A 21,833-nucleotide genomic window follows, 5' to 3' on the forward strand; every position below is an offset into this window, starting at 1 on the left:
TGAGGCAAGAGAATCGCTTGAACCCAGTAGGCGGAGGTTGTGGTGAGCCGTGTTTGCTCCATTGCACTCCAGCCTGGGCAACAAGAGCAAAACTCCTTCTAAAAAAAAAAAGAAAAGGAAGAAAAGCAAAATCACCGGGGGCGGTGGCTCACGCCTGTAATCCCAGCACTTTGTGAGGCTGAGGTGGGCGGATCACTTGAGGTCAGGAGTTCGAGACCAGCCTGGCCAACATGGTGAAATCCCGCCTCTACTAAAAATACAAAAAAATTAGCCAGGCATGATGACGCATGCCTGTAGTACCAGCTACTTGGGAGGCTAAGGAAGGAGAATTGCTGGAACCCAGGAGGCAGAGATTGCAGCAGTGAGCTGAGATCACGCCATTACACTCCACCCTGGGCGACAGAGTGAGACTCCATCTCAAAAAGAAAAAACCAAAAGAAAAGAAAAATCACCATAATTGTGGTCCCAAACCAAAATTTTAATGTCCTTCCATTGACAATTTTATTCTGGCCTGTACATGAATAGTTTTATGATTTTGTTTTGCTTTTCAAATCTAAAACCTACCAGTAAATCATTTTAGGGCTCTCTTCTCGAGCACCTTGCCTTTGTCTGTTTGTGTTGCTAAAAAGAAATACCTGAAATTGTATAATTTATAAAGAAAATAGGTTTATTGGTCGGGCATTGTGGCAGGTGCCTGTAATCCCAGCTACTCGGGAGGCTGAGGCAGGAGAATTGCTTGAACCTGGGAGGTGGAGGTTGCAGTGAGCTGAGATGGCGCCACTGCACCCCAGCCTGGCGACAGAGTGAGACTCTGTCTCAAAATAAAATAAAATAAAATAAAATAAAATAAATAGGTTTATTTGGCTCACAATTCTGTAGGTTGTACAAGAAGCACGTTACCAACATCTGCCTCTGGTGAAGGCCTCAGGCTGCTTCATAGTCAAAGGTGCAGAGCAGCCTGTGTGTGCAGAGATCACATGGAGAGAGAGCAGGGAGGAGCTGCCAGGCTCTTTTTAACAAGCCAGCTCTGAAGGAACTAACAGAGTAAGAATCTACTCAGTATTATAAGGACAGCACCAAGCCATTCATGAGAGATCCACCCCATGACCTAAACACCTCTCATTAGGCCCTGCCTTTACACAGAGGGTCAAATTTCAACATGGTGTTTGGGAGGATAAACAACCAAACTACAGCATGTCTTTTCTGTCAATAATTTGACAATTTTTTTTTTTTTTTTTTTTTTTGAGATGCAGTCTCACTCTGTCGCCCAGGCTGGAGGGCAGTGGTGCGATCTCGGCTCACTGCAACCTCCACCACCCAGGTTCAAGTGATTCTCCTGCCTCAGTCTCCTGAATAGCTGGGATTACAGGCGCATGCCACCACGCCCAGCTAATTTTTGCACTTTTAGTAAAGACAGGTTTTCACTACGTTGGTCAGGCTGGTCTCAAACTCCTGACCTCAGGTGATCTGCCCACCTAGGCCTCCCAAAGTGCTGGGATTACAGGCGTGAGCCACCACGCCCGACCCAATTTTTGTATTTTTCGTAGAGACAAGGTTTCACCATGTTGGCCAGAATGGTCTTTATCTCTCCAACTTGTGATCCGCCCGCCTAGGCCTCCCAAAGTGCTTGGATTAGAGGTGTGAGCCATCAGGCCCAGCTTTTCTTTTTTTTTTTTTTTGAGATGGAGTCTCGCTCTTGTTGTCCAGGCTGGAGTGCAATGGCGTGATCTCAGCTCACCACAACCTCTGCCTCCTAGGTTCAAGCGATTCCCCTGCCTCAGCCTCCTGAGCAGCTGGGATTACAGACATGTGCCACCACACCCAGCTAGTTTTGTATTTTCAGTAGAGACGGGGTTTCTCCATGTTGGTCAGGCTGGTCTTGAACTGCCCACCTTAGGTGATCTGCCTGCCTCGGCCTCTCAAAGTGCTGGAATTATAGGCATAAGCCACCACACCTGGCCAATAAAGTATTTTAAATAAAAGATTAATACCTAGTTAATTTCATGCATTGAAACATTAACAAACCTTAAACATTGGTAGATTAATATTGGACAAATTGGAAGAACATTAGCACATTGACAGTATTACTTTTTTTTTTTTTGAGGCGGAGTCTCACTCTGTTGCCCAGGCTGGAGTTCAGTGGCGCAATCTCTGCTCAAGGCAACCTCCACCTCCGGGGTTTAAGTGATGCCTCAGTCTCCCAAATAGCTGAGATTACAGGCACTTGCCACCACACTTGGCTAATTTTTTTGTATGTATTTTTAGTAGAGACGGAGTTTCACCATGTTGGCCAGGCTGTTCTTGAACTCCTGACCTCAAGTGATTCACCTGCCTCGGTCTCATAAAGTGCTGGGCTTACAGGCATGAGCAACTGCGCCTGGCCAATATTATATTTTTAAATGTAAAACTACTAGGATTTGAATATCAAAACTGTGGTGGCAGAAAAAAGTATTTACATTCACTTGCATATCCCTAGAATGTGACTCATCAGATAACATTGGCTTACTAGCTAGGTAAGTAAAAGGTAAATACTTTGGAAGTGGCTACCTTCATTAGAACCTTTTAGCCCTTAGAAGAAAAACCAATCCAGAAAAACTGGAAACCTACAGAACCCCCTTGCTGGGCTCTGACTTACTGGCTAAGCATGTTATTATTGATAGCTGGCCATTCAAAAGAACAACTTGTAACATGTTAGCCATGTGTGAAATAACAATGCACATCTTCACACACGTTATTGCCCCTTTACCTTGCTTTGAGACTTTACTCTTTTCTAAGCCTTTATATATATATATATTTCTAAGCTTTTATATTTATTATAACTCTTTTAATTTTTTTTTTTTTTTTTTTTTTTTGAGACAGTCTTACTCTGTTGCCCGGGCTGGAGTGCAGTGATCCAATCTCAGCTCACTGCAACCTCTGCCTCCTAGATTCAAGCGATTCTCCTGCCTCAGCCTCCTGAGTAGCTGGGATTACAGGCGCACACCACCATGCCCAGCTAATTTTTGTATTTTTAGTAGAGACGGGTTTTACCATGTTGGTCAGGCTGGTCTTGAACTCCTGACCTTGTGATCTGCCCACTTGACCTCCCAAAGTGCTGGGATTACAGGTATGAGCCACCAAGCCTGGCCTAATTGTTCTTTTTCTTGTTTTGTTTGAGGAGGTGAGTTGAATGACTGGGGAACTGGGGTGCAAGATTTCCTTTTTTTTTTTTTTTCTCTAGACGGAGTTTTGCTCTTGTTGCCCAGGCTGGAGTGTAATGGCATGATCTCGGCTCACCACAACCTCCGCCTCCCCGGTTCAAGTGATTCTCCTACCTCAGCCTCCCTAGTAGCTGGAATTATAGGCATGTGCCACCACACCTGGCTAATTTTTTATATATATATATATATATTTTTTTTTTTTTTTTTTTTTTGAGACGGAGTCTTGCTCTGTCACCCAGGCTGGTGTGCAGTGGCCAGATCTCGGCTCACTGCAAGCTCCGCCTCCTGGGTTCACGCCATTCTCCTGCCTCAGCCTCCTGAGTAGCTGGGACTACAGGCACCCGCCACCTCGCCCGGCTAGTTTTTTTTTTTTTGTAATTTTTAGTAGAGACGGGGTTTCACCGTGTTAGCCAGGATGGTCTCGATCTCCTGACCTCGTGATCCGCCCGTCTCGGCCTCCCAAAGTGCTGGGATTACAGGCTTGAGCCACCGCGCCCGGCCTAATTTTATATATTTTTTAGTAGAGACAGGGTTTCTCCATGTTGGTCAGGCTGGTCTCGAACTCCCGACCTCAAGTGATCTGCCTGCCTTGGCCTCCCAAAGTGCTGGGATTACAGGCATGAGCCACCGTGCCCAGTGCGAGATTTCCTTTTCATTGTATATTATACCTTTTGAATTTTGTCCCATGTAAAGGAATAATTTAAAAATAGAATTACAAAAATCTTACTAGTTAGTAGTCCAATGTTGGATAAGATTGGAGTAACTGTACTGCACATAGTAGGTAATTCAATAAAGATGGAATGAATGAATAAATGAATAGATGGCTGAATTAAGTGAAATGACTGAATAAGTGTCTTAAATCTGTATTTTGATTACTAAAGCCTTCTGGAATCGTGAAATTTCATAATTGTATGAGACTTAATGTCTTTTTTTTTTTTTCTTTGAGACAGAGTCTCACTCTGTCACCCAGGTTGGAGTACAGTGACGCAACCTCAGCTCACTACAACCTCCGCCTCCTGGCTTCAAGCGATTCTCCTGCCTCAGCCTTCCGAGTAGCTGGGATTACAAGTACCTGCTATGACGCCCAGCTAATTTTTTGTGTTTTTTAGTAGAGATGGGGTTTCAGCTGGGCGCAGTGGCTCACACCTGTAATCCCAGCACTTTGGGAGGCTGAGGTGGGCTAATCACAAGGTCAGGAGATCGAGACCATCCTGGCTAACATGGTGAAACCCCGTCTCTACTAAAAATACAAAAATTAGCTGGGCGTGGTGGCAGGCGCCTATAGTCCCAGCTACTTGGGAGGCTGAGGCAGGAGAATGGTGTGAACCCGGGAGACGGAGCTTGCAGTGAGTGGAGATCGCGCCACTGCACTCCAGCCTGGGCGATAGAGCCAGACTCCGTCTCAAAAAAGAAAAAAAAAAGAGATGGGGTTTCACCATGTTGCCTAGGCTAGTCTCAAACTCCTGACCTTGTGATTCGCCCACCTTGGCCTCCCAAAGTATGGGGATTACAGGAGTGAGCCACCGCGCCTGGCTTAAATGTCTTTTCAAGAACAGAAATAGGTCTGAATTGGGAGAAAAAAACTTGTCACTTTGTTAGATTTCTAAGTTTAAGCCATCAGTCTTTATTACATCATAAAGGATGAAGAAGTACATTTTTATATATGCCTACATTTGCTGAGGAGGCTAGTCCTGATCAATATTTTTCTGAAAGATGGTGAAAGGTAGAGCAGACTTCGCGTCAACATTTTTACTGCCTCTCCTACTTCAGTGAAGCCAACATCAATGGCTTATACTAAGTGCAAAGTTACCTTTGGTTTTGTTTACTGGTCTATGTCCTAAGATAGGCAATGCAGCTACCTATTGTATATTCAGATCAAGTCTTGGGGACTAGCATGGTTCTAAAATGTTGACAGCTTCCTGGAGATAAACTGATAAAGAGAAAACACTGGAATTCTAGTTATTTTTGTTGGGAAGGTGAAGGCCGAGTTGCGGAATTTATTGCAGCATAGATTCTTAAAGAGTTTTGCTAGATAAATAAAGACAACCAGGTAAAAGTGGTTTTAGATTGAGCAACTCTATGTAAAATGCTTACAACAGTGCCTGGCACAGAGTATGTGCTATAAAGGTTAGCTGCTATTTGTTATCATCATTATTATACTGACACTCACCATTTTATACCAACAAATATTTAATAGCCATATATATACATCTATACAAATCAATCTGTATGATACCAAGAGAAGAAACAGCTCTTTTTGTAGGAAATTTATAGTGATACATTTTGAAGAATGAAAGACAGAAATTTAAATTGTTACAGAAAAAAAAATACTCTTTCTTTGAGGAAATGTCCTTTGCTAGTTTGGTTGGAGCTCCGCATCGAAGGTTGAGAAAAGTTTATAGTCTATGGTTTTCCAAACGAGTTAAAAACAGAAATAACAATACCTAAGATAACAAACAGGCACCAATCATACAGTAATAATTTATTGCTTTTCAACAATTCTGGTGTGATAAAATTTAACTGAACCAAACTCCCCATATATTTTGAATGTGAGAATCAAATTTCCAGGGAAGTCAGATACTTGAGGCAGGGCCTGTAAAGTATCCTCCTTTTTAATTTTTTTCCAGATGAAGGTAGAATGCCAAGAGAGGCCAAGAGAAAAACAAACAACCAGCTGCCTACAGACCTGCCTTCATAGGAATGTCCTTTGCCTTCATCTATGTGTGCCTCCATTTCTAAATGCATTTATTTCTGGATACCTTCCAGTCTATAAAAACAAAGGAAGGACAGATAAAAAAAGAACCGTACTACACTTCTACTGGACAATCAAGAGGTGAAAAATGTTCTTTAGTGAGTTAAAATTGTTTTGCAATCTCTTTGAAAGGAGTAGGCAAAAATCTTGAAAAAGTCCGAATTATTAGTAGAGATTGTCTTAGAAAGGTTAACTTTTCACATTGGCAGGAAGTAATACCCAAACAACACAAAATTTAAACTTATCTCCAATATGTAGATAGAAAAATCTATCCATGGGGCACTAGGCCTTTCTTATTTACCTTAAAATATACTGTTTCCCTCCTTCCTCCTAGCATTCTCTCCTAGGAAAAGGTTCTATGACTTTTGCATTTTTTTTGTGTGTGTGACAAGGTCTTGCTACATTGCCCAGACTGGTCTTGAACTCCTGGCCTCAAGGGATTCTCCGACCTGAACTTTTTTTTTAAACAGAGTCTTCTTCTGTTGTCCAGGCTGTAGTGTCACGATACTGGTTTACTGCAACCTCCACCTCCTGGGCTCAAGTGATTCTCCTTTCTCAGCCACCAAAGTAGCTGGGATTAAAGGTGCCTGCCACCACACCCAGCTAATTTTTGTAATTTTAGTAGAGACAGGGTTTCACTATGTTGGCCAGGCTGGTCTTAAACTCCTAACCTCAAGCGATCTGCCTGCCTTGGCCTCCCAAGGTGCTGGGATTACAGGTGTGAGCCACACCGCCCAGCCCTGAATTCTCTGTTTGTTTGTTTTCTTGAAATAAGGTCTTACTCTGTTGCCCAGGCTGGAGTGCAGTGGTATGATCAAAGCTCAGTGTAACCTCAAACTCATGAGCCCAAATGACTCTCCTGCCTCAGCCTCCCAAGTAGCTAGGACTACAGAAGTGTGCCACCATGCCCTGCTAATGTTTAATTTTTTTTGTAGAGACAGGGTCTTGCTACTTTGCCCAGGTTGGTCTCAAACTCCTTGGCTCAAGAGATCTCCTGCCTTGCGAATCACTGAGCAGACCCCAGCATGCATTCTTTTTTTTTTTTTAATTTACTTTTTCTTATTTTTTAAGTTTAAAGGAATGTTAAATTCCACAGATTATTATTATTATTATTATTTTTGGAGACGGAGTCTTACTCTGTCTTCCAGGCTGGAGTGCAATAGCAAGATCTCCGCTCACTGCAATCTCCGCCTCCTGGGTTCAAGACATTCTCCTGCCTCAGCCTCCTGGGATTACAGGCACCCACCACCACGCCCAGCTAATTTTTGTATTTTAGTAGATATGGGGTTTCACCATGTTGGCCAGGCTGGTCTTGAACTCCTGCCTCAGCCAGCATGCATTCTTAATAGTAGACAACACAGTAGGAATTTGGAATGCCTGAATGTTTATCTATGAAATAGATTGTTTTTTGAGACAGGGTCTTGTTCTGTCACCCAGGCTGGAGTGCAGTGGTATGATCATAGCTCATTGCAGCCTCAACCTCCTGAGCTCAAGTAATCTTCCCATCTGGGTCTCCCAAAGCAGATACTACAGGTGTGTGCCACCACATCCAGCTAATTTTTTTTTTTTTTTTTAGAAACGGGGTCTGGCTATGTTGGCCAGACTAGTCTGAAGCTCCAGGGCTCAAGCAATCATCCTGCCTTGGCCTCCCAAAGTTCTGGGACTACAAGCATGAGCCACTGCTCCTGGTTGAAATACTTTAATTTTTTTTTTTTTTTGAGATGGAGTCTAGCTCTGTTTCTCAGGCTGGAGCGCAGTTGCGCCATCATGGCTCACTGCAAGCTCTGCCTCCCGGGTTCACGCCATTCTCCTGCCTCAGCCTCTTGAGTAGCTGGGACTACAGGTGCCCGCCACTACACCTGGCTAATTTTTTGTATTTTTAGTAGAGACGGGGTTTCACCGTGTTAGCCAGGATGGTCTCGATCTCCTGCCCTTGTGATCTGCCTGCCTCGGCCTCCCAAAGTGCTGGGATTACAGGTGTGAGCCACCGCGCCGGGCCAATACTTTATTTTAAAGTACAAATACTGCATACATTTTGCTTGAGGTTCTTAGTGCTTCAAGAGGTCCACCAATATCCTAGAGGAATCCTTTCCATGAATTGGTAAAGTTTGTGAATATGTAATGTTAAAAAAAATAAGAATGACCAGGCACTGTGGCTCACGCCTGTAATCCCAGCACTTTGGGAGGCCGAGGCGGATGGATCACGAGGTCGGGAGATCGAGGCCATCCTGGCTAACAGGGTGAAACCCTGTCTCTACTAAAACTATAAAACATTAGCTGGGGGTGGTGGTGGGTGCCTGTAGTCCCAGCTACTTGGGAGGCTGAGGGAGGAGAATGGTGTGAACCCGGAAGGCAGAGCTTGCAGTGAACCGAGATCGTGCCACTGTGCTCTAGCCTGGGCGACAGGCCAAGACTCCCTCTCAAAAAAAAAAAAAAAGAAAAAAAAGAGATGTAGGTATTCTAGAGAAGGTAGAGCAAGATAAAGATTTTAACTTACAAGCCAATGAATTTTTTTTTTTTTTTCTGAGAGACAGTCTGGCTGTGTCTCCCAGGCTGGAGTACAGTGGCACCATCTCAGCTCACCGCAGTCTCTGCCTCCTGGGTTCAAATGATTCTCCTGCCTCAGTCTTCTGAGTAGCTGGGACTATAGGTGTGCACCACAAAGCCCAGCTAATTTTTGTGTTTTTAGTAAGGATAGGGCTTTACCATGTTGGCCAGGCTGGTTTTGAACTCCTGACCTCAGGTGGATCCGCCTGCCTTGGCCTCCCAGAGTGCTGCAATTACAGGCATGAGCCACCATGCCCAGCTGCCAATGATTTTTCCAGAATAATTATGCATCCCTGGGAAGGAAATAGGAAATGAAACATTTTGCATATAATTTGGATTTGTAGGTGGCCTTTCTAAGTAATTTATTAGAAAGTAAATAATAATTATGTAGAAAGAACCTGGTTGGTAAATATAATAACTATGAAATCTTATTTTTTTTTTTTTTGAGACAAGGTCTTGCTCTGTTGCTCAGGCTGGAGTGCAGTGGCCCGATCTTGGCTCCACCACGCCCGGCTAATTTTTTTTGTATTTTTAGTAGAGATGGGTTTTCACTGTGTTAGCCAGGATGGTCTCAGTCTCCTGACCTTGTGATCCACCCGCCTCGGCCTCCCAAAATGCTGGGATTACAGACGTGAGCCACCTCGCCCAGCAGAAACCTTATTAATTTACATTAATTAGCAGGAAAGCTGAATTAAGAAGAGGTCTGAATCATATAATATAATATAATTACTAAAACTGCTCCCTGTTAATCTACCTGCCTCTCTTCCATCTCCATGTTATTCTGTACACAGTTTACTAAGTGGGAGGAAGAAGTGCTTTTTATTTTTTAAATTTATTTATTGTTTTTGAGGTGGAGTCTCGCTCTGTCACCCAGTCACCCAGGCTAGAGTGAAGTGGCATGATCTTGGCTCACTGCAACCTCTGCCTCCCCAGTTCAAACGATTCTCCTCCCTAAGTCTCCCAAGTAGCTGGGACTACAGGCACGCTACCACACCTGGCTAATTTTTTTGTATTTTTAGTAGAGATTGGGTTCTACCATGTTGGCCATGCTAGTCTCGAACTCCTGACCTCAAGTGACGTGCCCACCAAGAGCTGGGACTATAGGTGTAAGCCACCACACCTGGCCAAGAAATGCTTTATATGAAGAAGAAACAGCATGTAGAAAGGTTCAGCGTTGGGACTATGAAGAAGTTCTGCATTTTCCTGCCTCATCATCCTCCTCATCTCCATCCTTTCCTATAATGTCAAGATTTTGAACAAAACAAACGAATGAAGATAATCCAGCACTTAAGAACAGAAGCTAAAAATTAAGTAGACCTAGATTTAAATATGTTTTATAGTATTTATAAACTACAAATTACCCAATTTTGACTAAGCATAATTTAGTGATACCCCTACAAGTTCTGGCAGATGGAATGAGATTGCCCTAGGTTCTTGGTGAAGGCCTTTGTTTAGAAGCATGGTTGCAGTGACTGAGAATTCCCCCACTAACTCCTGTAGTCCACACTTCCCTCATTCCACTGGATTCTGTTAAATGGTCTTGGTAGCCGGAATTATGCAATCCCATGTTACGGTTAAAGCATACTTGGGCTGTGTTTCATTTATGTTATGGTCTTCCCTGGGTTGATCAAATGAGTAACTAGTGAAACAAATGAAATACATATGATAGAATTAGAAAGCTCCCAGGTTGACTAATCTTTGAATAGGAAACAGGAGCAAAACCCCATTATCCAGCTCATCTGAGCCTAATGGGAACATGAGATGAAGGCCATACTTAATCCTTTGCTTGGATGGCCACACTGATATGTTACCCATTTGCAATGTATGGTTTTGTGCTTCTCATTGACCTCCTGTGTGACATGTAGCATCTCCAGATTCTAGTTCCTGCTGTGACTATAGCAAGTGTACATGCGACAAGGTAATGAGCTATGTGTGCAGGGGGAAATGGAGTAGTGGTGAAAACAATGGCTGCAAGCAGAATGGTGTATTCTGAGCTTGTTGAGTTACAATCCTTTTGGTTTGGGGGATAACTAAGTAGACTAGCTGTCCTAGTAGGTAGCATAGAACAAAGAGTATTCCTTGGCCAGGTGCAGTGGCTCACACTTGTAATCCCAGCACTTTGGGAGACTGAGGCGGGCAGATAACCTGAGATCAGGTGTTCGAGACCAGCCTGGCCAACATGGTGAAACCTCGTCTCTACTAAAAATACAAAAATTAGCCACGCGTGTTGGCAGGCGCCTATAATCCCAGCTACTGGGGAGGCTGAGGCAGGAGAATCACTTGAACCCGGGAGGCGGAGGTTGCGGTGAACCAAGATCCCAAGATCATGCCATTACACTCCAGCCTGTGGACAAGAGTGAGACTTCATCTGAAAAAAAAAAAAAAAGAACAGAGAATATTCCTACAAGATTTCCAGTTTCTTTCTTGCTATTAAATTAGAGGTGGTAAACAGTAAGAGGTATATGTATATCTCTAAGACTTTAAAGAGGACTCTCTCAAAGCAGTATAAAACTAAAGGCCTCAGACTGAGGCCATGAATTTAAGACACTAGAGAAAAAAGAAGTTGTCCATTTAGTGGTGCAGTGTGGGGATAAAGGCTGTTTAGTGAGCCATTTCAGCTGCAGTGGCCATGGTGACAAAAATGGAAGCATGGGTCTTAGATGGGGGGAAATTATGAAGTTGTATGAAAATCCATTAGGTCTGTTAAACTCAAATCCTCATCTGCCAAAGGTAATAACGAAAGGAGTGTCTCCATATAGGGATGGGACTGCGAAAATGACCCTCATTCTGATATTCAACTTTTCCTTGGGGATCTTTCATAAATCACCCTGGGCACCGGAGGAAGCATTCTGCTTTCTACCTTTTTTTTATTTTTTTACTGCAACCTCTGCCTCTGGGGTTCAAGCGATTCTCTTGCCTCACCCTCCCAAGTAGCTGGGATTACAGGTGCCTGCCACCATGCTCGACTAATTTTTGTATTTTTTTTTTTTTTTTTTTTTTTAGCAGAGATAGGGCTTCACCATGTTGGCCAGGCTAGTTTCAAACTCTTGACCTCAAGTGATCTGCCCACCTCAGCCTCCTATAAGTGCTGGGATTATAGGCGTGAGCCACCACGCCCAGTTCTACCTATTTCTTTGTTTGTTTGTTTTTGAGATGGGGAATTTCACTCTTCTTGCCCAGGCTAGAGGGCAATGGCGCAATCTCGGCTCACCGCAACCTCCACCTCCTGGGTTCAAGCAATTTAACCTCCGCCTCCTGGGTTCAAGCGATTCTCCTGCCTCAGCCTCCCAAGTAGATGGGATTACAGGTATGTGCCACCATGCCTGGCTAATTTTGTATTTTTAGTAGAGACGGGGTTTCTCCAAGTTGGTCAGGCTGGTCTCAAACTCCCGACCTCAGGTGATCCACCCACCTCGGCCTCCCAAAGTGCTGGGATTACAGGCGTGAACCACCACGCCTAGCCGGCTCTACCTATTTCTTAAATACTGCAGCAGAGACCATGGTGAAACAGACTGTTCTGCTGGCTGCCACGTTTTGTTGGCCCCACCCCACATCTGCCTGCTTAGTCCTTCTTTTCTTTTTTTCTCTTTTTTTGAGACAGAGTCTTTCTCTGTCGCCCAGGCTGGAGTGCAGTGGCAAGATCTCGGCTCACCGCAAGCTCTGCCTCCTGGGTTCACACCATTCTCCTGCCTCAGCCTCCAGAGTAGCTGGGACTACAGGCGCCCACCACCATGCCCAGCTAATTTTTTCTATTTTTTAGTAGAGATGGGGTTTCACTGTGTTAGCCAGGATGGTCTCAATCTCCTGACCTCGTGATCCGCCTGCCTTGGGCTCCCAAAGTGCTGGGATTACAGGCGTGAGCCACCGCACCCAGCCGCCTAGTCCTTATTTTCTAACTCCCACACAATTTTTTGCTGTTGTTGGTTCCTCCTTTATATTAATAAAAAATGAAGTTAGGAGTTTTAAGAATTCTATTTTTCTTCTGAATTAATGAATAATGTATTATGTAGAAATGTCAAGCAAGTTTGTGCTGTTGTTAGTGCTGTATAGGGTAGTGCTTTATGCAGTACATTGTAAATGCTTGAATTTGGATGCCTAGAAGGGTATGGCACTCCTTTCCCCCATACTGCTTACCATTTCTTATTGACTTATACTGGGCTAATTAACTTTTTCTTGGTCCTTAAATGCTTCTCAGTTTGAATCCTTGATTTAGATTAAACTTGATTGACAGAAGTTCAGGGAATAGACTTACAGAATGTGAGTGTTTACTTTCATTTTTGGTTCTGCTGGAGTAGGCAGCTCTGTGACAGAAGCTATTTCCCCTGATCAGTGAGAAGGGCCTTCAACAATTCTTAACTCTTCCAAGTTCAGATGTAAAAAGGCATATCCAGAAGTGCCACCTTCCATCTGTTCCATGTTCCAAGTTTTTCTGTGTGAGGATTCTCTTTTTCTATGACTGATAATATCTACCATATAGAGGGAAACCTTTATACCCTACCCACAGGGTATCGCCTTATTCCATGACTGCAAAAAAAAAATAAATAAAATAATCATATCAGAGTGCAATAACAGGTATAACATCTGAGCCCATGATTTGTGCAAAAGGTAAGACAGAGGGAGGGTAGGGAAGAAGGTGTCACTCTAATATGCAGCTCAGAAGTAGGTGTGGTAGCTACTGGACCTCACCTTGGCACAGGTGTCACAGGTGTTGTGTGGTGCAGAGATCCATGGCAGATTTGGGGTTCTCAGAGGTAACCACAAATTGAATTGTATGCTTTATTTAAGCCTCATCTTGCTCACCAGTGCAGCAGTATGAAGGTACAGGTAGAACACCCAGGCCTGGATCCCCAGGCAGATAGATACACAAAGACAGTCACTGTGATGTTAGAGGCCTCCTTCGCTGCATGCACCCCTTGGCTGAGTCACAGTAGGCTTGATGTGCAGCCGTCCAGTAATTCCAACTATCTGCTGCTGCTTTGGGTGAGGGCTTTAAAGTCCAGGTTCTCACACTGAATGATCTTATAGCATGGAATATGGGGACCAGGACACCCAGAACTTCCTAGAAATAGGTGACCTTAAAATTAAGCTGTTAGTTGGCTGGGCGTGGTGGCTCACACCTGTAATTCCAGCACTTTGGGAGGCTGAGGCGGGTGGATCACCTGAGGTCAGCGAGGCTAGCCTGGCCAACACGGTGAAACCCCATCTCTACTAAACATACAAAAATTAGCCTGGTGTGGTGGCACATGCCTGTAATCCCAGCTACTTTGGAGGCTGATGCAGGAGAATTGCTTGAACCCAGGGGGCGGAGGTTGCAGTGAGCCAAGATCGCGCCACTTCACTCCAGCTTGGGTGAAACAGTGAAACTCCATCTCAAAAAAAAAAAAAAAAATTTAAGCTGCTAACAAAACCATGTCCTATCATCTTTGTCCCCAACTTAGCTGACTAGAGACTGATAACTACCCCAAATTCAGATAAGCAGGGGGTAGTTCTCTGTGGTGAATCTCTGGTTTCAATGGCAGCTTTCATGGCACATGCTTTCATAATGGTTGTTTCACTCTATTAACATAAAAGGAACCCAAAACAGGGTTTTTCGAAGTCAAGATGGCCTTAAATTCTATTGATTAGTCTCCTATGGTATTAATAGTTACAAATGACAATTTCTACTTGTGTATTTTTGGTGAAAACTAAATGATGACTACTTTTTTTCTTTTTCAGGCAGAGTCTTGCTCTGTTGCCAAGGCTGGAGTGCGATGGTGCGGTCTCAGCTCACTGTAAACCTTTACCTCCCAGGTTCAAGTTATTCTCCTGCCTCAGCCTCCCAAGTATCTGGGACTACAGGCGCCTGCCACCACATCTGGCTAATTTTTGTATTTTTAGTAGAGACGGGGTTTCACTATGTTGGCCAGGCAGTTCTCAAACTCCCGACCTCATGATCCATCCGCCTTGACCTCCCAAAGTGCTGGGATTACAGGTGTGAGCCACCATGCCCGGCTGTGATGACTACCTTCTGATGACTCGAGACAATACTGATTATGTGACCTTGGGGACGTTACTTAACCTCTCTGTATCTGTATATGTCTATAAAATGGGGATTGTAACAGTTCCTAGTTTATAGCATTTTTGTGAGGAATTAATGAGTGTTACTACATCTAAAGTGCTTAGAGCAATGCTTAGCATATGGTAAGTACTCCAGAAATCTTGGCTGTCATCAATTTACTATTGTTATTATTGAACTCCCCATCCCATTTGCCTAAAATACTTTACTAGAGATGGAAAGAAGAAAGGAGGGAAGGGAGGGAGGAAAGGAGGGAGGTAGGTAAGGTACTCATGGTTAGGACTTTTAGTAGCTAGGGGTCAAGGAAGAAAACAGGTTTGGCAAATACATAGGACCATCTCTAGAAAGAATGCTTCCTAGAAAAGATCCTAAACAGCGATGATGTAGGTTACAAAGAGCACAGGTCAAAACTATCCTCCTGGGCTAGCAAAGACAAGGAGCAGGAGTCAAGCCATATCAGACCAGAGTGGGAATTAGAATGACATAGATTGAGCCTCAGGTAATCTGGTTGAAAACAAATTGAATTCGAAGATAAACAGGTCAAATAGGAATATTCTCAGCTGCTTGTTTTCCATATGGATTGTTTTGCCACCTTTAAAGTTTTAAAGCAGTACTGTCAGATTTTCATAAAATTTTAGGTATGTTTCAAACTTTTGTGCTTTTTAATCTAAATTCTTAGATGATTATTAAGAAGCAATGTAAATGTCTCATATTATCAAGCCATTGCAAATATATATATATATATATTTTTTTTTTTGAGACAAAGGCTTGCTGTCGCCCAGGCTGGAATGCAGTGTGGCATGATGTCGGCTCACTGCAACCTCCACCTCCCCGGTTCAAGCAATTCTCTGCCTCAGCCTCCCGAGTACTGAGATTACAGGCGCCTGCCACCATACCCGGCTAATTTTTATATTTTTACTAGAGACGGGGTTTCACCATGTTGGCCAAGCTGGTCTCGAACTCCTGACCTCATGATCCACCCGCCTCAGCCTACCAAAGTGCTGGGATTATAGGCGTGAGCCACCACACCCAGCCTGTAAATATTTAAAAAGTAGTAAACAGTGGCCAGGCATGGTGGCTCACACCTATAATCCCAGCAATCTGGAAGGCCGAGGCGGGTGGATCTGAGGTCAGGAGTTTGAGACCAGCCTGGCCAACATGGTGAAACCCCGTCTCTACTAAAAATACAGAAATCAGTCAGGCATGGTGGCGCACCCCTGTAAGCCTAGCTACTCAGGAGGCTGAGACAGGAGAATCGCTTGAACCCAGAGGTGGAGGTTTCAGCGAGCCGAGGTCGCTCGCACCACTGCTCTCCAGCCTGGGCGATAGAGTGAGATTCCGTCTCAGTGGAAAAAAAACAGTATGCACAATATGATTCCTTAAGAAACATATATATGTGTATGTGTGTGTCTGTGTGTGCACAAAAAAATTCTCAAAGACCTAGAGAAGCAGTAAAGTAAACCCCTGGCCACCAGAATAACTAAACATACAAAAAACCAGCAGTTGGAAACAATAATTTTTGACTCATTTGTCATGTTGAAGAAATTTTTATTGCAAACATTTTGTTTTCTAGCAAACTATTTTGACCACGTCATGTCATGTCAGTAGAGTGCCAGAGAAGTAACTGATTAGGATACTAAACTGGTGCAGGCTGGTAAGATAAGTGATAGGTCAAAACAGAGCAAGGAGAGCTGAAGAGAAATGGGGGAGGTCAAGGGAGGAGCTTAGAGTGCATCTCACGAATACTGAGTTAGTCTTTCTTTAAAGAATGGCAAAATTCACCCTACATCCAGACACAGGCCTTTGAAAGCAGGAGGACTACACCTGACATATAACCTGAAATTAGATGATGATATTCTGAATGAGAGGGCTCTCAACTTTAAAAAAAAAAGTTTTTAGGATTGACATTATCTTCTTTACTCCAGGTATGTGCTTAGCAAACCCTTTCTTCAAACATGGTTCAAAAGCAAATCACATTTTCCATATTCCCTATTAAATTATTATATATTATGGGGGGGGCAGTATTCTTAATGACAAAATATTGTGTTTAAAAAGAATCTTTTCCTAAAAGAAATCAGGAAGATAATTCCATTTACAATAGCTACACAAAAATAAGATACTTAAGAATAAACTTAACTAAGGAGGTTAAAGATCTCTAAACTGAAAACTATAAAACCTTGATGAAAGAAACTGAAGAAGACACAAAGGAACGGAAAGACATTTCATGTTCATGGGAGAATTAATATTATTGAAACACCCATACTACCCAAAGTGATCTACAAACTACAGTCTCTATATAATACCTATGATATATTTCACAGAAATAAAAAAGACAGCCGGGCGCGGTGGCTCACTCTGTAATCCCAGCACTTTGGGAGGTCAAGGAGGTGGGATCACCTGAGGTCGGGAGTTCGAGACCAGCCTGACCAACATGGAGAAACCCCGTCTCTAATAAAAATACAAAATTAGCCAGGCGTGGTGGCACATGCCTGTAATTCCAGCTACTCAGGAGGGTGAGGCAGGAGAATCGCTTAAACCTGGGAGGTGGAGGTTGCAGAGAGCCGAGATTGTGCCATTGCACTCCAGTCTAGGCAACAAGAGTGAAACTCCGTCTCAAACAACAACAACAACAACAACAACAAAAAACAAATCATATGGAGCCACAAAAGACTCAAATAGGCAAATAAATCCTGAGCAAAAATAACAAAGCCGAGGCATCACAGTACTTGACTGCAAAATATACTACAAGGCTATAGTAATCAAAACAGCATGGTATGGCATAAACACAAACACAGAGACCAGTGGAACAGAATAAAGAACCCAGAAATAAATTCATGCATCTATGGCCAACTGTTTTGCCACAAAGGTGCCAAGAAAACACACTGGGAAAAAGATAGTTTCTTCAATAAATAGTACTGGGAAAACTGGAAAGTTACATGCAGAAGCCGAAGACTAGACCCTGTCTCCACCATATACACAAATCAACTCAAAATGGATTAAAGACTTAAATACAAAACTTGAAACTATGAAATTACTAAAAGAAAACATAAGGGAAATGCTTTACAACATCGGGTTGGGCAAGGGTTTTTAAAATAAGATCTCAAAGCATAGACAACAAAAGCAAAAAATAGACCAATGGGATTATATCAAACTGAAAAGCTTTTGTACATAAAAAGGAAGCAAGTAACAAAATGAAGAGACAATCTACAGAATAGAAGAAAATATAAGCAAATTATACATCTCACAAGGAGTTAATATCTAAAGAATATATAAATAACTTAATTCAACAATGAAAAACAAATTTTCTTGATTTAAAAGTGGGCAAAAGACCTTAATAGGCATTTCTCAAAAGAAGACATACAAATGGCCAACAGGTACATGAAAAAATGCTCAACATCACTAATCATCAGGCAAATGCAAATCAAAATCACAATGAGATATCACCTCACTCTAGTTAGAATGGCTATTAACAAACAGGCTGGGGCACGGTGGCTCATGCCTGTAATCCCAGCACTTTGGGAGGCTGAGGCAGGTGGATCACTTGAGGTCAGGAATTCAAGGCCAGCCTGGCCAACATAATGAAACCCCATCTCGGCCGGGCGCGGTGGCTCAAGCCTGTAATCCCAGCACTGTGGGAGGCCGAGACGGGAGGATCACGAGGTCAGGAGATCGAGACCATCCTGGCTAACACGGTGAAACCCCGTCTCTACTAAAAATACAAAAAACTAGCCGGGCGAGGTGGCGGGCGCCTGTAGTCCCAGCTACTCCGGAGGCTGAGGCAGGAGAATGGTGTAAACCCGGGAGGCGGAGCTTGCAGTGAGCTGAGATCCGGCCACTGCACTCCAGCCTGGGCGACAGAGCGAGACTCCGTCTCAAAAAAAAAAAAAAAAAAAAAAAAAAGAAACCCCATCTCTACTAAAAATACAAAAATTAGTCAGGTATGGTGGCACTTGCCTATAGTTTCAGCTACTCGAAAGGCTGAGACAGGAGAATTGCTTGAACCCAGGAAGCAGAGGTTGTAATGAGCCAAGATTGCACCACTGCACTCCAGCCTGAGTGACACGGTGAGACTCTGCCTTTAAAAAAAAAAAAAAAAAAAAGACAAGAAAACAAACGTTGGCTAGGATATGGAGAAAAGACAACACTCACACTTTTTGGTGGAATTACAAATTAGTACAGCAGCTATGGAAGACAGTCTTTAATCCATTTTGAGTTGATTTGTGTATATGGTGGAGACAGGGTCTAGTCTTATTCTTCTGCATGTGACTTTCCAATTTTCCCAGCACCGTTTATTTAAGAGACTTTTTCCCAATGTGTGTTCTTTGCACCTTTGTTGAAAATTTTTACCTCAAAACATTAAAAATAGAACTCCTGTATGAGCCAGGAGTCCCACTAGTGGCTATGTATTCAAAGGAAATGAAGTCAGTTACACTGAAGGGGTATCTGCCCTCCTATGTTTATTGCAGCACTATTTACAATAACCAAGTTATGGAATCAATCCAAACATCTAACAGTGAATGAATGAATAAAGAAAATTTGAGGCTGGGAACAGTGGCTCATGCCTGTAATCCCAGCACTTTGGGAGACTGAGGTGGGTGGGTCATTTGAGGTCAGGAGTTTGAGACTAGCCTGAGTAATATGGTGAAACCCTGCCTCTACTAAAAATACAAAAATTAGCCAGGCATGGTGGCAGGTGCCTGTAATCCCAGCTACTTGGGAGGCGGAGGCAGAAGAATCGCTTGAACCTGGGACGCAGAGGTTGCAGTGAGCTGACATTGCATCACCGCACTCCAGCCTGGGAGACAGAGCGAGACTCAGTCTCAAAAAAAAAAAAAAAAAGAAAAGAAAAAGAAAAAAAAGAGAAAATGTGGTACATATGGATAACAGAATATTATACAGCTGTAAAAAAGCATGAAATCTTGCCATTTGTGAAAATATGGTTAAACCTGGAGGACATTATGTTAAGTGAAATAAGCCAGACACAGAAAGATAAATACTGTATGATCTGTGGAATCTAATTTTTTTAAAGCAAGAGTTTATATCCTACAAGCAAAGAGAACAGTGGTTATCTGAGACTAGAAAGGGGATAGGGGAAAGGAGGAGAGGGAAAGGCTGTCAACAGGTACAAAGTGACAATTAGATTGGAAGAATAAGTTCTGGTGTTTTATTGCACAGTAGGGTTGCTGTTAACAATAAGGTATTGTATATTACAAAACAGCATGAGGTGAGACATATGCTAAGTACCCTGATTTGATCAGTATACAACATTTGTTTGTATGGAAACACCAAACTGTAACCCAGAATATGTATAATTACATATTATATATATGTGTATGTGTGTGTCTGTGCGTGCACAAAAAAATTCTCAAAGGCCCAAAGAAGCAGTAAAGCAAATCCCTCACCACCAGAATAACTAAACATACAAAAAGCCAGCAATTACAATGAAAATTACAAAAAAAAAAAAACCCCAAAAAACAATTACAACGTGTCAATTAAAAAAAGAATCCTTTCCTGTATTATTGTTACTAAAATGGGCAAAATAGCACCTTCCTATTTATTACATCAGAGAAATGGTGAAGTAACTGAAAGAATGTAAGTTAAGTAGGTGAATTCTGGAGAACACACAGTAATTTTATCTTTCTTTTTTCAGATAAAGCAACAGAGCAACTTACTCAGCTTAAAGAGTACCTATATCATAATTTTTTGAAGTTTGCATTTGCATTTCTTATTGCATCACTAACTTACGAAGTTATAACTCTTACCTTGAAATCTTCCCAAGTTTTGCTCACTTAACAAGCTTGCAAACAACAGTCCGGCATTTTCCTGAGGCAGATTACCGTAGCAGCATCCAGTCTAACAACCTTTAAAACAGAAAGGTGAATCCTAAGAATTTTGTGATAGTGATAAAGCTAAAAGCCAGTAGAAAGCACCAGGTCTTCCTTGGTTCTGATGTAATTCTTCTTTTTTTTTTTTTTTTTGAGACAGAGTCTCACTCTGTCACCCAGGATGGAGTGCAGTGGCACAATCTCCAATCACTGCAAGCTCCACCTCCTGGGTTCACGCCATTCTCCTGCCTCAGCCTCCTGAGTAGCTGGGACTACAGGTGCCCGCCACCATGCCCAGCTAATTTTTTGTATTTTTAGCAGAGACGGGGTTTCACTGTGTTAGCCAGGATGGTCTTGATCTCCTGACCTCGTGATCCGCCTGCCTCCGCCTCCCTCCGCCTCCCAAAGTGCTCGGATTACAGGCCTGAGCCACTGCGCCTGGCCTCATGTAATGATTCTAAAAGATCCCCATGACAAAATGTTTTATCTTAAAGATTGTACTTGTTCTTTATACTTAAAGAAACTGAGTTTCTGATCATGCCAATCATTGGATGGGAGGCCTCAGACAAGTCTTTTAGCGTCCCTGGGCCTTAATTTCCATTTCCGTAAAAAGTCAGGAGTGCCTTAGATGATCTCCAATTTCCTCTCCACTCTGATTTCTCATCCTATGCTTCCTAGTTCATTTATTCAATGTTGTGTGCCTCAAATCAGGAAGAAAATCTGGCAGAAGAGCAAGAATTTCACCTGTATTATTTTATTATTTTCACCAGCTCACCCACCCACCCTGTTTCTATTTTTCCACGTAAGAGCCTTGGAGTTGCTTTTGATTTTTGCCTTTTATGTACTTTAGACAAATTATGACATTAATTCATAAATACTTATAGAACACTTTCAAAGTTTTACTAATTACTTCTTCTGCAGATACTGTCTCATTTGATTAACACAACAGTTTGGGCTAGTAGGTATTATTTTTAATTTATCTGGCGAGGAAACCCAAGCCCAAGAAAGTTTAGTGAGTTAACTGCCCAGAATAACACAGATAGCAGTTATAGGACCAGATCTTCTTTTTTTTTTCTTTTTTCTTTGCACTCTGTCACCCAGGCTGGAGTGCAGTGGCACAATCTCAGCTTACTGCAACCTCTGCCTCCTGGGTTCCCAGTGATTCTCCTACCTTGGCCTCCTGAGTAGCTAGGATTATAGGTGTGTGCCACCACGCCAGGCTAATTTTTGTATTTTTAGTAGAGATGGGATTTATTTATTTTTTTTCTTTCTTTTTTTTTTTTTTTGAGATGGAGTCTCGCTCTGTTGCCCAGGCTGGAGTGCAGTGGCCGGATCTCAGCTCACTGCAAGCTCTGCCTCCCGGGTTTACGCCATTCTCCTGCCTCAGCCTCCCGAGTAGCTGGGACTACAAGCGCCCGCCACCTCGCCCGGCTAGTTTTTTGTACTTTTTGGTA

General features: G+C 42.9%; 1 protein-coding gene across 2 annotated transcripts in view; it reads right to left on the reverse strand.

Moving 5' to 3' along the window:
• LRIG2 (leucine rich repeats and immunoglobulin like domains 2) overlaps positions 1–21,833 on the reverse strand; it is a 196,273-nt gene that overhangs the window by 171,255 nt on the left and 3,185 nt on the right. For both annotated transcript variants that reach the window (XM_073008473.1, XM_037998082.2), the window contains exon 2: positions 20,317–20,415. The gene's annotated coding sequence lies outside the window, so the exon portion shown is untranslated. The remainder of the gene's footprint in view (positions 1–20,316; positions 20,416–21,833) is intronic.

This window comes from Chlorocebus sabaeus, chromosome 20 (genome assembly GCF_047675955.1).
Source record: "Chlorocebus sabaeus isolate Y175 chromosome 20, mChlSab1.0.hap1, whole genome shotgun sequence".
NCBI lineage: Eukaryota > Metazoa > Chordata > Mammalia > Primates > Cercopithecidae > Chlorocebus > Chlorocebus sabaeus.